We start from the raw sequence: 13,885 nt of genomic DNA on the forward strand, positions 1-13,885 counted from the left end.
AGAAGTGTTTTGGCATTTATTTATCTTCATCTTACTTCAAGGCCACCCTCTCATCTTGCAAGCAAGGATGGGAACATCTTCCTATTCCATCTCATGTGTTTTCTGTCGTGCTCCTCATCATGATAAACTCTGGTTCCCCTGGAACCAAAGGCCCAAATAAACTCTTCCTTCTGTGAGTTGCTTGGGTCACAGTGCTTTATCACAGCAACAGATCAATAACTAATACACACTTGTGTTAGTCACATTTGGTGCTCTACACAGTATGGGAGATCTTTCTGTCTTCAGATATCCTCTTCTGTTATTATATTCCATGACTTAAAATTTTATCTTATAAGGCTTTTGCTTGATTCATTTGTCTATCCCTAAATATTTGATATTGTTTTCTGGCTACTGTGAAGAGATTTGTTTTCCTGATTTTTTCTGTTTATCATTTTTATACAGGAAGACAACTTTTTTTCAGTTAATCTTGTGTACAGCCACATCAATGAAATTGTTCATCAGTCATAAGAATTCCCAGGTAGGGGTTGCTTATAGATACTCTCATGGGATCTGCAAAAAGTAGTATCTTGAATTTTTAATTGCTAGTTAGTATCCCTTGATCTCCTTCAGTTTTCTTACTGCTGTGTTGCTCATTTGGTTTATAACATCTGTTACCTCCAGTATTTGCCCTGTTTTTTTTTTCTGAATGTGTGTGTGCTTGTGTCTGTGTGTTTTTGTATGTCTGTGTGATATAGGCTTAGTGCTGGCATGGATTAGTCCTATGACAAATGTTTGATATACAGAACAATAATGAAATCCACAGGAACATACAGTTAGAGAAAGAAAGGGCAGTTAATGTAACCTTTATTTACATTATTTGATGTTTATTTACATCTTAGTGAATTATAGTGCAAGTTCTGAACATTATTATTATTATTTTTTAATTTTAGCTCCATCCATTCTTACAAAAGGGACAGTTTGGGAGAAGCGCCGATGAGGAGAATATTGTGAACAAGGAAGCTGCAGCAACCAAGCTTGACATCTTTAATTACCAGTCTCTGCAGAATGGTACCAAAGCTCAAGTGAAAGTTGGCGAGTTTGTCTTTGAATGTCAGCATTTGTCCCTAAATGAGAAACTCATAACTTGGGGCAAATACCACAAGGAGGTGAGTATCTTTGAGTTCACTACCATGTGCTATCCTCAGAGTGGAACTCCTCAGATAAGAGAGTTGTCAGAAGGAATCAGCTTTTGGCCTAGGAAGAGCAAAAAGAAGTAATTGCCAAAACCCAAAGCTTCTGATCGCAGAATAGCAAGAGAGAGTTAAATCACAGGAAGCCACCAGCTTCTGGGTCCCAGAAAAGTAAGAGACTGTTAATGGGTCTTTAGCCTTTGCCTTGCATCCATCGCTGGGTCCCACCTTGATACCTGAGTGCTGGTGTGGGTCCCCTGCAAGTTATGCCTTTCCTGTCTATTCTTATGAGTGTTGGATATATCCTATCTTTGACTCACTCTTTCAAATCTTTCTCTGATTCATCACATTGTCTGCACCATCAATTAGCTGTTACTTTCAACTATGGGTGCTTCCTTCTAATATATATCTATATCTAATCTATACCTATATCTATATACATATTTTTTCTTTATTTACAATTCAAGTGTTATCCCAATTCCAGGTTTCCCCCACTCCCTGCAAACCCCTATTCCCTCACCCCTCCCCATTCTACTATGAGGGTGTTACTCTACCCACCTACCTACTCCCACCTCCCTGCCCTCCATTCCCCTACACTGGACATCTATCAAGCCTTCATAGGAACAAAAGTCTCTCTTCCTATTGATACCTGACAAGGCCATCCTCTGTTATATATGCAGCTAGATCCATGTGTACTCCTTGGTTTGTGGCTTAGTCCAGAGCTCCTTGGTTTGGAACTCTGGGGGAATCTGGTTGGTTGATATTGTGGTTCTTCCTATGGGTTTGCAAACCCCTTCAGCTCCTTCAGTTGTTTCTCTAACTCCACCATTGGGGACCGCATGCTCAGTCCAATGGTTGGCTGCTCCCATCTGCCTCTGTATTTGTACGGCTCTGGAAGAGCCTCTCAGGAGGCCTTTCAGCAATCAGGCTCCTTTCAGCAAGCATTTCTTATCAACCACAATAGTGTCAGAGATTAATGACTGTCTATGAGATGAATTCCAAATTGTGACAGTCTCTGGATGGACTTTTCTTCAGTTTCTGCTCTGCACTTTGTTTCCATAATTGCTCCTGTGACTATTTTGTTCCCCTTTCTAAGAAGGACCAAAGCAACATACTTTTGTATTCATTCTTCTTGAGTTTCATGTGGTCTGTGAGTTGTATCTTGGTTATTCAGAGCTTTTGGGCTAATATCCACTTATCAGTGAACAAATACTATGTGTGCTCTTTTGTGATTTGGTTACCTCACCCAGGATATTTTCTAGTTCCATCCATTTGCCTAAGAATTTCATGAATTCTTTGTTTTTAACAGCTGAATATACTCCATTATGTAAATGTACTTTATTCATTCTAATGTTGAAGGATATCTGGGTTCTTTCCAGTTTCTGGCCATTATAAATAAGGCTACTATGAACATAGTTAAGCATCTGTTCTTCTTATCTGTAGGAGAATCATTTGGGTATATGCTCAGGAGTTGTATAGCTGGGTGCTCAGGTAATAGTATGTATAGTTTTCTGAATGCTTCCTTCTATCAACTAATTCTACCTTCTTTGTTTGGTATTAATGATGTGCTAAGGGCTGAGCCATACCACAACTAGAAAAGCTATTTTCAGTAAAGAACACAGTCTCTGGATGCACAGTATAATTAAATATCCTGGACAGATATTTCTGGATTTGACTTTTAGTTTTCATGCACATCCATCCCCTTATTTTTGGAACTGTTCACCCTGAATATCTCAGTGATATGAGAAAAAGATATCTTACATAGTAATGAGGAAAATTATGTTCCTCAAGAGACCAAATACATTTTCTCCAATGAAAAACACTGGGTACATCTACCATTTCAAGGCAGGTCTCATATTTAGGATGAGTTTGGTAGCACAATAAGGCAATCAACAATATTAATACAAGTACTTTTATTTGGTTAGAGTTTGATGGGTTTTGTTTTGCTTTGTTTTTTTTTTTTTGTGCTGTTGTATTTTATTTTTCTAGATTTTGAGGAATTGTTTTATTTGGATTTTGGTTTGTTCTTTGAGAAAGATCATAGATTTGGGTGGGTAGGTGAAAGACCTCCATACGGAGACTTCCCAACTCCAACCTGAGATGACGCTCACATAGGAATCACGAATAAAAAAAAACATTTTGATGCAATAAACGAGGCAGTTTATTAATGGAGCTCCGGGCCAACACATATCTCATGCAGGAGACAGTGGCATCGACCCCGAGGCTTGGGGGCCAGGGGCTTATATACAAAAAAAGATGGGAGTAGGTCATAGTTGGCGCAGTTTCACACAATTGGTTAGCAAATAGTACATGCAAGTCATGGTAATCTGTAATTCTTAGAGTCAAGGGCTTATCTATGTAAGCAAAGCATCTGGCTAACGTTTGACCCCAGCCAGGCCACGCTGGAGAGACAGGGAGGCACCTGCCCCATAATTCAGTTGAGACAGTCCAGTCGTCCTTGCATTCTTCCCTTATCTATATGACCTGCCAGTGCCTGGAACTTAACAGCCTTTTGTTCTGGCCCCTCCGGACATGCCTGGCCCTGTTCTGCTTTTACTTAGGCCTGGGAACTAACTAACATGAACTGCCTTTGTCATGAATCTAAAATTTAACTCTTTCATAGGAAGGAAGAGCGCATCTGGACAGACTTGGGGAAGGGAAAGGATATGACCAAGGTATATTCAAAGTTTCAAAATTGTTTCAAATATAATAATACATGGTATATAAAATATAAATAAAAATAACATCTTAATGAAATAAATTCAATTGTTCAAAAGAGAAAATGAGGAAAGAAAGAAGGAAAGAATGATAGGAAAGAGACATATTATTCCACACTCTCTAAAAACATGATAGTGTTTTGTTGTTACAATAAACAGAAGTCCTGCTGAAATCTATTCTCTGAATGCTAATATTGGATGTCATTTATTGACTGCCTTCCCTCTTCCCATGTCTCCTCCACAGATTCCTTTGTTTGCAGTCAAAGTTGTCCACTTGGATATAGGAAAACACCTGTTGAAGGGAAAACATTCTGTTGTTTTGATTGTCTCCCATGTCCAGATGGAGAAATTGCAAATGAAACAGGTATTTATAAAATGATTTTGGGTTTGGTGGTTGTATATGGGATGGATCCCCGGGTGGGGCAGCCTCTGGTTGGTCCTTCCTTCTATCTCAGCTCTGAACTTTGTCTCTGTAACTCCTCCCATGTGTATTTTGTTCCCCATTCTAAGAAGGATCTTAATATCTGCACTTTGGTCTTCCCTCTTCTTGACTTTCATGTGTTTTGCAAATAGAGAAATTACCCAAGGTACATAGCAGAGGATTTCCTAGTAGGCCATCAATGGGAAGAGAGGCCCTTGGTCTTGCAAAGATCATATGTCCCAGTACAGGGGAATGCCAGGGCCAGGAAGGAGGAGTGGGTGGGTTGGTGAGCAGGGTGGAGGGAGGGCATAGGGGGCTTTGGGGATAGCATTGGAAATGTAAAGGAAGAAAATATATAATAAAAATAAAAAAATAAAATGATTCTGAATGTGGAAATTTATAGAAATTATTCTAAATGTTGGAATGATTCACAATGGGGCAGGGGCTAGTAACACAAATCCTGAAGACAGTTAACTACTAATACTTTAAAACAAGTTCTTGCTGGGTAAAGGTTGCATAGGTTTTAAGTTTCAGCACTCAGTAGTTGGATCACTAATTTAAATGCTAGTCTAGTCTGCAGAGGGAGTTCCAGGACAGCCAAGTCTGCTCAGAGAAACACTATCTTCAAAATCAAGCCAACAAGGACACAGTCATTTTTGTTACTGTTGGTTGTTCCTTTATTGGCTGGTGGGTTATTTTGTCCAGACTGGTCTCAAACATTTGGTCTCCAGTAATCCTTCAGGGTTAGCTTCCTGGGTAACTAAGACCACCAGAGTGTATTTCTGCATTTGGCCCTGTTTTGTCTTCTGCACATCTGCATTGAGTTCAATTTATTTTCTTTGCACCCCTGCTTTTCACGAATGGTTATGTTACTGCTGTAGCAATAGCAACAGTTAAAGTTATTGCTCCATGCATACCTAAACTATGAACAATGATAGAAGGAAGAGTCCTGTATAACCCACACAGTTAGCAGTCCCTGCAAACCCTAAACAATAGCTAAAGTTAAAACTGTTCCTTTGGAATTTGAACCTTGTGGGTGCTCTCATTATGCATTCCCTGAGATGGTAAACTAGCATGAGGTCACTGTACAACTAAGGACTGAGATATCCCAGAGGATGAGTGACGTGCAGGGCTCCGAGTGATGTACAAAAATACTTCTCCCATTGCACTCTGATTGTCCAGATGCCACATCTTCCTCAAACTGATTCTAATTGCAAACCTCCCCAGAGCATAACAGCAATGGTTCCTACCAGCTTTCTGTCCTTACTTCACATCTAAAATCAATTTCAAAACAGCTATTTCATTATGCCAATTTTATTCTCCTGAATGAAATATTTACTTGTTAAAGACTGTTTAAAATAATGTTTTTTTGTTTGTTTGTTTTGTTTTGTTGGCAAAGTCATGGTACTTTGCAAGCCCACTGCTTCTTCAGTGCTGGGCTTGCAGATGAACACTACCGAGTCCTTCATTTTTCTTTTTGTAAAATTAACTTTGTATTGGTACTTTGTGATTTTCACATAATACACCCCAATCCTTTTTATGTTCTCCTCCTCTTGTATCCACTTTCCCCCTTGCAACCTTCCACTGTACTAAGAGAAAAATGTCTCATTGTGGGAGCTGTTATATGTCACAGTGTGTCCTTTTTTATACCCTCATGTCTACACTTCTTTGCTTGCCAATGTTGTTTGTTTGCAAATGTTCATTGGAATGACTTATTGGTCTAGTATGAGTTTTCTGGATTCTGTTACTCTACAGTTACTGGGACTCCTCTTGGATATCCTGTTTTTATCATCCTGTGTCATGGAGATCCTGAAGCTTTAGAAATTTTGGAGTGGCCCCTTCTTTCACTCCAGAAGTTCATAGGGCTGTAGATGTAGGGGTGGGCCAATTCAAAGGCCTAGATCATAAAAACCTTTCTTACTTTATGCTTTCAAGTTAACTTCACAAACAACTCTGCATACAGGGCCAGCTATACCCTACTACTCAGGTGAAGTTCAGGGACTTTTCTGGTGAGGGACATGGCCAGTTTTCCCATTCTCACAATCTCTTCTGCCAGCTCTTCTGCCTGTCATAGATGGCAAAGTACAAGGGAGGGTAGGAGAGAATCTTTCCTTGGTTAGCACCATCAGCCAGCACACAAGAGGCAGCTCTGTATCTCCCATACTCATGTTCTTCAGGCTGGCTCACCTGCAACTCCCATATCCAGTGCTAGCTCTACTGTACTGACCAGGCAAGGTTTGGGACCTGGTCTCCTGAGTGCTGAAAAAGGAAGAGGTATAGTTTCCTGCTCTGATGACCTTGGGGCCACCACTCCTACCAGTTGTAGGTAACAAAAGGCAATGAAGGGGTCATTTCTCCCTCACCCATGCCACTGCATGTTAGTTAAGTGAGTCACCAGATCTGCCATGCTAATGCCATTGGGTCTGCTCTATTTGTACCCCTAGCCACCAGGGACAGCTCAATTGTGCTGACCATGGGAGGTACAGGGTTCATTATATTGTGTGCTACAGCTGGTGAAGTAATTACATTAGGATTATTCTTCTTTTGTCATGAATGGTCCTTTCTGATGATTGTCTGTGTTGATTACACTCCAACCTCCGGCCTTCAGGCCTAGAAAGACTTCTAGTCTCTGGTTCATTCCTCATACTGGGAGTCATTGGGGTTTATGCAGCAGTGGAATAGAGGTTATCTCAGGCATTCTTTTTCCAGGGAGTGTTAGGCTACTAATCATTCAGATGTTCCTATGTCAGAGCACTGTGGGTAGACATAACCTCTCTCTTCTCTGCCAGCTGCTGGTGTACATCTGATAGAAGAGCCACCCCTGCAACCATTCTAATAGCAGTTCATGCTCTGTGTTCTTATCAAATACAAATACACTTGTGTTTATTTTTAATTTTTAGGAAAGTAATACACAGACTTAGATAGATAAAAACTGAAGAAAATATATCCACACTAGTACGCTCTATGGATACCATCTCTTTTAAGTGCCTTTAGTTTTATCTAATATGCTTGTGACAATCTTTCCCTCTTCTTCACATAGCAATGATGTCCAATCCATGATCAAAGGCTAAATGTTTACACTGAATCTCCTTTCCTACAAGTCTAACAGCCTCTGATTATAACATTATCTTTGTACTTCAATACTTACATATTTCATAAATGGAAGCAATAATTTTTGTGTTGTTTCTAAATATATTGACACAAAATGAGTTTGTAAATTTTCAAGTTTATATTTACTGAAAATCAGGAGATTAATTAGATTATAGAACCCCAATGAACTAAATAATTCTATGAAAAACATTTCTATCATCACCATGAATTTAGAACATTTTTGTGCTAGGAATTGAACCTAAAGCCTTGAAATATGCTAACCATGTGTTCTAGATACAACTGTAATTCACAGACCATGCAATTATCACCATAGAAATGTTTCATTACTTGGACTAAATTTAATCAGAGCTCACTATTTGAATATATATTCAGGCTAGGTTCTATGGCACACTGGATTTTCAGTGGTTACTCAAACATCATTATATACTTTTTAGAACATTCAATCTATTTTTTTTTAAATTTAATTTTATTTTTCCTATTTTTTATTAGGGTTATTTTTCCTATTTTTTATTTTTCCTATTTTTTATTAGGTATTTACTTCATTTACATTTCAAGTGCTATTCCCAAAGTTCTCTATACCCTCCCCAACACCACCTACCCACTCAATGATTGAGTTAGCCAGAACCAAGGTGATTCCATAACTTGTTTCAAACTGGTAATGGGAGACTAGGCCAAAATTTCTATTTATCAGACCAGGAAAAGTGCAAAACAAATCATTTCATGAAAAAACAAACAAACAAACAAACAAACAAACAAAAAACACTGAGAGGCAATCAGTAAGTTTTCCCACCACCTCTCCTAAGCCCACTTTACAAACATCCATTCAGTAGCTTTAGAAGTTGCCTGCCCACCTAACTTCAACCAAGTATACTTGATCAGAAAAACTCCGCCAAGTCCCAAATAACCAAAAAGGCCCCCATTTTTCTGGAGATGGAGGCAATCATTCAAAGGTAAAAGTCACCTACTTCTATCCCACAGGTTCTATATTGGCACTGCAAAGTCCACAACTGTGTCTTCCATCCTGATTTATGTTAAACCCCTACATTCAAGTTATCTGCAGAATAAATATTCTTTACTGTTGCATACTATTTGAATCTGGAACATTATTCTTTGCAAATCATAGACCCCTACATTTGGGGGCTCATCTGGGATTTACTGTAACCCCCTAACTCAAATAGTTGAGCTTTTTCTGTTTCATTTGGTAAGTCCTGGTGCTTGGTTATCTATTGTCTTGTGTGTCTCTGTGTTTAATCTGGAGTCAAAAAAGGGAAAAGTAGATAAGTACTTTGTTACCCAGCCAGGGGCTATGGAGTATTCTCACCAATGGCTCTATAGGAAGAACTTTCTAGTTCCCATTTGATTTCTGAATAATCTCTGGGTTTATGGGCTTTTCGTGGGGAGGAAGGAAGATCATCTCAAAGAGCCCTCTGGTTCAGTTTTTATTTTTCCAGAAATGTCATTTGTGTCTCTCTGTATGTATTCTGTCTGTGCTTTTTGTCTTCTTGTGCAAGATTTTCTTTCATTTCTAAGATGAGAAAGATGCAGAGCAACCCAGAGTACTTTATCCTAAACCATTTAGTAGAGTTGTGGCAGACTCTGGTCTGGTTGTTCACCATGGCAACCTACCCACCATTTCCAGAAATAAATGGTCCACTTATAAAGGAGGATGGTCTGAGAAAGAATTTTTAAATCTTGATTTTAATCTTTATTTCTAAGTTCTCTCTAAAATGTTCTTTCTAAAAAGTCTTCTATGAAAGTTCTCTAAGAAAGTTCTAAAAAGTTCTGCTCTTTAAAAAGTTCTTCAGTTCTCTAAGAAAATGTAGATTTCTTCTCATTTTGTGCTCAGCACTTATATGTCTTTCAGAATACATGATAACATGTTAAAAAGTTCACCACAAGTTTACACATAAATTCAAATTAAAAATTGAATACAGAGTTTACAACAGAGAAATTTGACATGGATATCTTTTAAGACTATTTACCTAGCTAAACATTCATCATCTTTCACTATCTCTACATATTCATAGAAAGTTAAAAACCTAACTTTTCTCACTAAGGTATTACTGAAGTTTCATATAGATAAACCCAGTCAATATTTTGTCTTCTGTTATGCAGCTATAGCAAATCATTAGTTCCCTTTTTATGCCCTTTGGTTAATTTTTTTTTATAATATCTTGGAATGTACTCTAAGTTCTAGATGCATGCCTAGCTCAGAAGCAACTAACTTGGGTTACTTGAAGAATGAAATCTTTCTCATTGCAGTTTTGACATCAGTAAGAAGATAACAGTATACAATAAGTGATATTAATTATTACTGATGTAATTTTAGGAATTTTAATAGGATCATCATTAAGTATTAAGAAATTATCTATTTGACTATATAGCATGATTATAACACAGTTCATCTTCCTTGTTCTGCAGAGACCTGCTCAAATGTATGGGTTATTACCTAATGATATATATATCACTGGCTCCCTAACAGGCTGGCAGGTTCGGAGACTACGCCCAAGTTTCTGTTTTCCAGAACTGCAATCATCCAAAACAAGTCAATTCCAAAATAAAAATTCAAACTTCATGAGCAGCCATGAGGAAGCTGCCCCACCACCTGGCCAGAGCAAATCCCTCAAGAGGCCAATCAGGAGCTTTAGAAGCTGCCCCACCACCTAGCTTGAGCCATATTAGGAAAAGTCTCCAGAATCCCTCAGTTACTTAACCAGTCATGAAATCATCCATACCTCTGGAGGTAGAGCCAACCAATAAAGGGAAAGAAAGGTAACCGTCAGACACTTCTACCCTAAGGGGCTTTAAATTGACCCTGCAGAGTCTATATGTCTATCTTCCATCCTGAAGTATGATAGACCCCTACATGTATGTTCTCTGAAAAAGGAATTCTCTCTGTTCTTACATACTATTTGAGTCCTGGGTATCATTATTCACAAATCATGGATCCTTACAGTAATATTTCAACCATTTTCCTTCAAACAATCAGTGTCTAGCTGCTTATATCAAAGGATATATTTTTCAAAATCAAATGGGAGAGTAAGGAGAACTGATAGCCAAGCACACTGATTTTGGTTTATGAGCATGAAGAAACCACTATCCCAAAAAACACATTGCCTATGCCACTGGAAAGAAGTGGTTTAAACCACCCATTGAAAGAGAAATTAATGTATAGATTGAACAATAATTTACTGGTATTATTAGAAAATTTTTGACACAGAAAGTCACAGTCAAATAAGCAAAATTTTTTGCTTTCCTTTTTCTTTTATCAGTTTCCTTTCCTTTCCTTTCCTTTCCTTTCCTTTCCTTTCCTTTCCTTCCCTTCCCTTCCCTTCCCTTCCCTTCCCTTCCCTTTCCCTTCCCTTTCCGTTCTTTTTTTTTTTCTTTTGAGACAAGGCCTCAATATGAAATTCTGGCTGACTGGGAATGTAGACCAGGTTGGGTGGTAATCCTAATGTGTCAGTCTCCTGATTATGAAAGTTACAGATATGTATTACAGTGACTTGATGTAATTATATTCCCTATTAAAGATTGGTCCTATGCAAGTGTCCTTCAGAGTAAATGAAGTCTAAGGTTAGACTTTCTATTCCACTGCATTTGTCTTAAATATTCAAAGACTTAACTCTACCTGTATCTTTTTAACAAGGGACACTATGTGAAGAAATTTACTAAATTTTTCTTTGAAAGTACAGACAACTCAAAAACATAAATATATGTAATATATGTATGTTGAAAATTAAGTGCAAAATTATTTTTCCATCAATAAAATTCAGAATTCAATGAAGGGTTTTATGATTCACCCAAACATGCACTTTTTATCAAAAGAAGAAAATATTCACCACTAAACTATATTGCCTAAATCAATGATACATCATTTGGTAATATCAAAATCAATGAAATAAAAGAAAATACCACTGTTCCTAAACACATGTGTCAGTAAATTTTAAAAAGTTTTACTTTCTAGGCTTTCCACAGTAATAACTAAGAGCTCCCAGAAATAAGAGCTCCAGGGAACACTGTGGAATATAAGGTAAAAAGGTTATAAGAGCCAGAGTGGGGACATTTGTAGTGACACAGTATTTATCAGACATGACAGGGTACTTGAACACTGAAGCTCACAGAAGCATGCATCAGACTATCAACAAAGCAAGCCAGACAATATCCCAAGATTAATGGGGGATAAGCTCATATTGACCCAGCCCTTGCAAAGTGCTATTGGCAGTTGATGTCTGCTGGAGTGAGAGTCAGTATTTTCCAGATATATAGTCCTGATTGACTGCCCATGTTATGGTAGAAGGTCCTATTTCCTTATGCACACATACAGCATTACGTGAATATAGTGGGTTAGAAAACCCAAGGGACCATAAAGGTGGGAGGAACAATTATTGGAGGGGGAGAGAGAAAGAAGTACAGGTCAAAGAAATTGGTGTTACATTTGATCAAAACATGTTATAGCCATTCATGCAATTCTCAAGCAATAAAAATATTTTTAAAGAAGAAAATACACAAAGTGGAAGACAAAACTAAATGCATCAAAGTGTATTTTCCCTTATTTTCATATTAATCAAATGTAATTTTCATAATGACTGATTTCCCTTCATTTCATTTCTATATTTCTGACTCTTTCCTATTGTTCAAGTCCACACACTTTCTGAATACTTCATGGATTCAAGTGTATATGTATTTTTCTCTCATGAAAGAAGACGTAACTAATTCAACTACTATTTTTTTAATATTATGATGCAGTGAATATAACCAGGGACATTTCTTTCAATATTCAACAATGGTTCTATGTAAGATATACATTACAAATATCCATCTGTGGTCTCACCAGAGGAACATAATAAACCAATCTGCCTCCCTTTCAGATATGGATCAATGCATCAAGTGTCCTGAAGATCAGTATCCAAATAAGCAGAAGAATTACTGTCTCCCTAAAATTACAGCATTTTTGTCCCATGAAGATACTCTAGGAGCTGTTTTGGTGTCTGTGGCCATTAGTTTATCTGTATTTTCAGCAATGATTTTAGGATTATTTATCCACTATCGGGACACACACATTGTCAGAGCAAATAACAGAAATCTCAGTTATCTCCTCCTGGTTTCTCTAATGCTCTGTTTCTTTTGCTCATTAATATTCATTGGCCAGTCTAGCACAGTCACTTGTGTCTTGAGGCAAATGATTTTTGGGGTTGTATTTTCTGTTGCTGTGTCTGCTGTCTTGGCAAAGACCTTTATTGTGGTTGTGGCCTTCAAATTCATCAAACCAGGAAGCAGATTCCAAATGTGGATGGTGACCCGACTTTCAAATGCTATAGTCTGCTGTGGTTCCATCATTCAAGTGTGCATCTGTGCAGTCTTGCTGGGGATATATCCCTATTTTCCTGATGTTGACATGCACTCAGAGTTTGGGCAAATTATCCTCTGTTGTAACGAGGGGTCCACCCTTGCTTTCTAATGTGTTATTGGGTACTTAGGCTTTCTGGTCAGTCTTAGCTTCCTTATTGCTTTTCTGGCAAGAAGGCTACCTGACAGCTTCAATGAGGCAAAAACAATCATGTTCAGCATGCTGGTTTTCTGCAGTGTGTAGATTACTTTTGCACCCACTTACCTGAGCTCTAAAGGTAAAACCATGGTGGCTGTGGAAATTCTTTCAATTCTGGCCTCCAGTTCTATCTTACTGCTGTGTATATTTCTTCTCAAATGCTATGTGATCCTACTGAGGTCAGGTGGCCATTCTAGAAAGAAGTTTTTTAAATGACTTCCTCCTTAAGCAAAGGAATTTGTTTTGATTTGTGTAAAATGAACTATGTAGAAATATAGAATCAAAAGAATGATGTGAAGTCAATGAATTTTTCTTGACAATGGCAAGTGCTATTTATCAAGTGTCCCTGCTGTCATTGGAGATGACCAGACACAGTAAACAAAGCCTTCACAAGCTAGTTTTGCCAAGTAGAGGTGACTTCTGGTGTGTCTACTATATATTTCTTTAAATCACACATCTCTCATTTTCAAAGTAATGTAAGAGGACTGTAAATGATTAAGAGTGTGAATGAAAGAAAATCATTTGTGTGTAAATTAAAGTATTAGATGTTTAAAAATGTGCTTCCTCTTCTTTAGTCATATGCAGTTATAGTCAAATTAATTTTAAAGCAACCATGAGTTCTGCTACAGAAATCTCATGTTTTTCCTTTTCACTTTTAAAGAGTCTCACAAACAAGACAATATGTGATTCAAATTTCAGAGTCTCAGGAGGGTTTTGTGCTCTTTTTCTCTACTCAATTGGAACAACATGGATGAGAGCTTAGTCAGAGTCCCAGTGGGAAACACAGACTTGCTCATTCTGAGGATACCTACACCAGTGGGTAGAGAATATAGCCAGGCTTCATGGTGTGCTTCCTGTTCCCTTGCACAGTTGGGAGGTTCACATTTGCTTCTACAGGTTCACCTAGTGAAAGCTGATATCA

The 13,885-nt window shown here is 38.0% G+C and overlaps 1 non-coding gene and 1 pseudogene across 1 annotated transcript; one reads left to right on the forward strand and one right to left on the reverse strand.

Annotated features, from left to right (window-relative positions):
* The first annotated feature begins 929 nt into the window (after positions 1-929).
* LOC110314818 lies at positions 930-13,179 on the forward strand (annotated as a pseudogene).
* Positions 7,019-7,150, reverse strand: LOC115063309. Its single transcript, XR_003843169.1, has one exon. It is a non-coding gene; the product is annotated as a small nucleolar RNA SNORA17 (small nucleolar RNA).
* Positions 13,180-13,885: the final 706 nt, after the last annotated feature.

Source organism: Mus pahari, unplaced genomic scaffold (genome assembly GCF_900095145.1).
Source record: "Mus pahari unplaced genomic scaffold, PAHARI_EIJ_v1.1 scaffold_12575_1, whole genome shotgun sequence".
Lineage (NCBI taxonomy): Eukaryota > Metazoa > Chordata > Mammalia > Rodentia > Muridae > Mus > Mus pahari.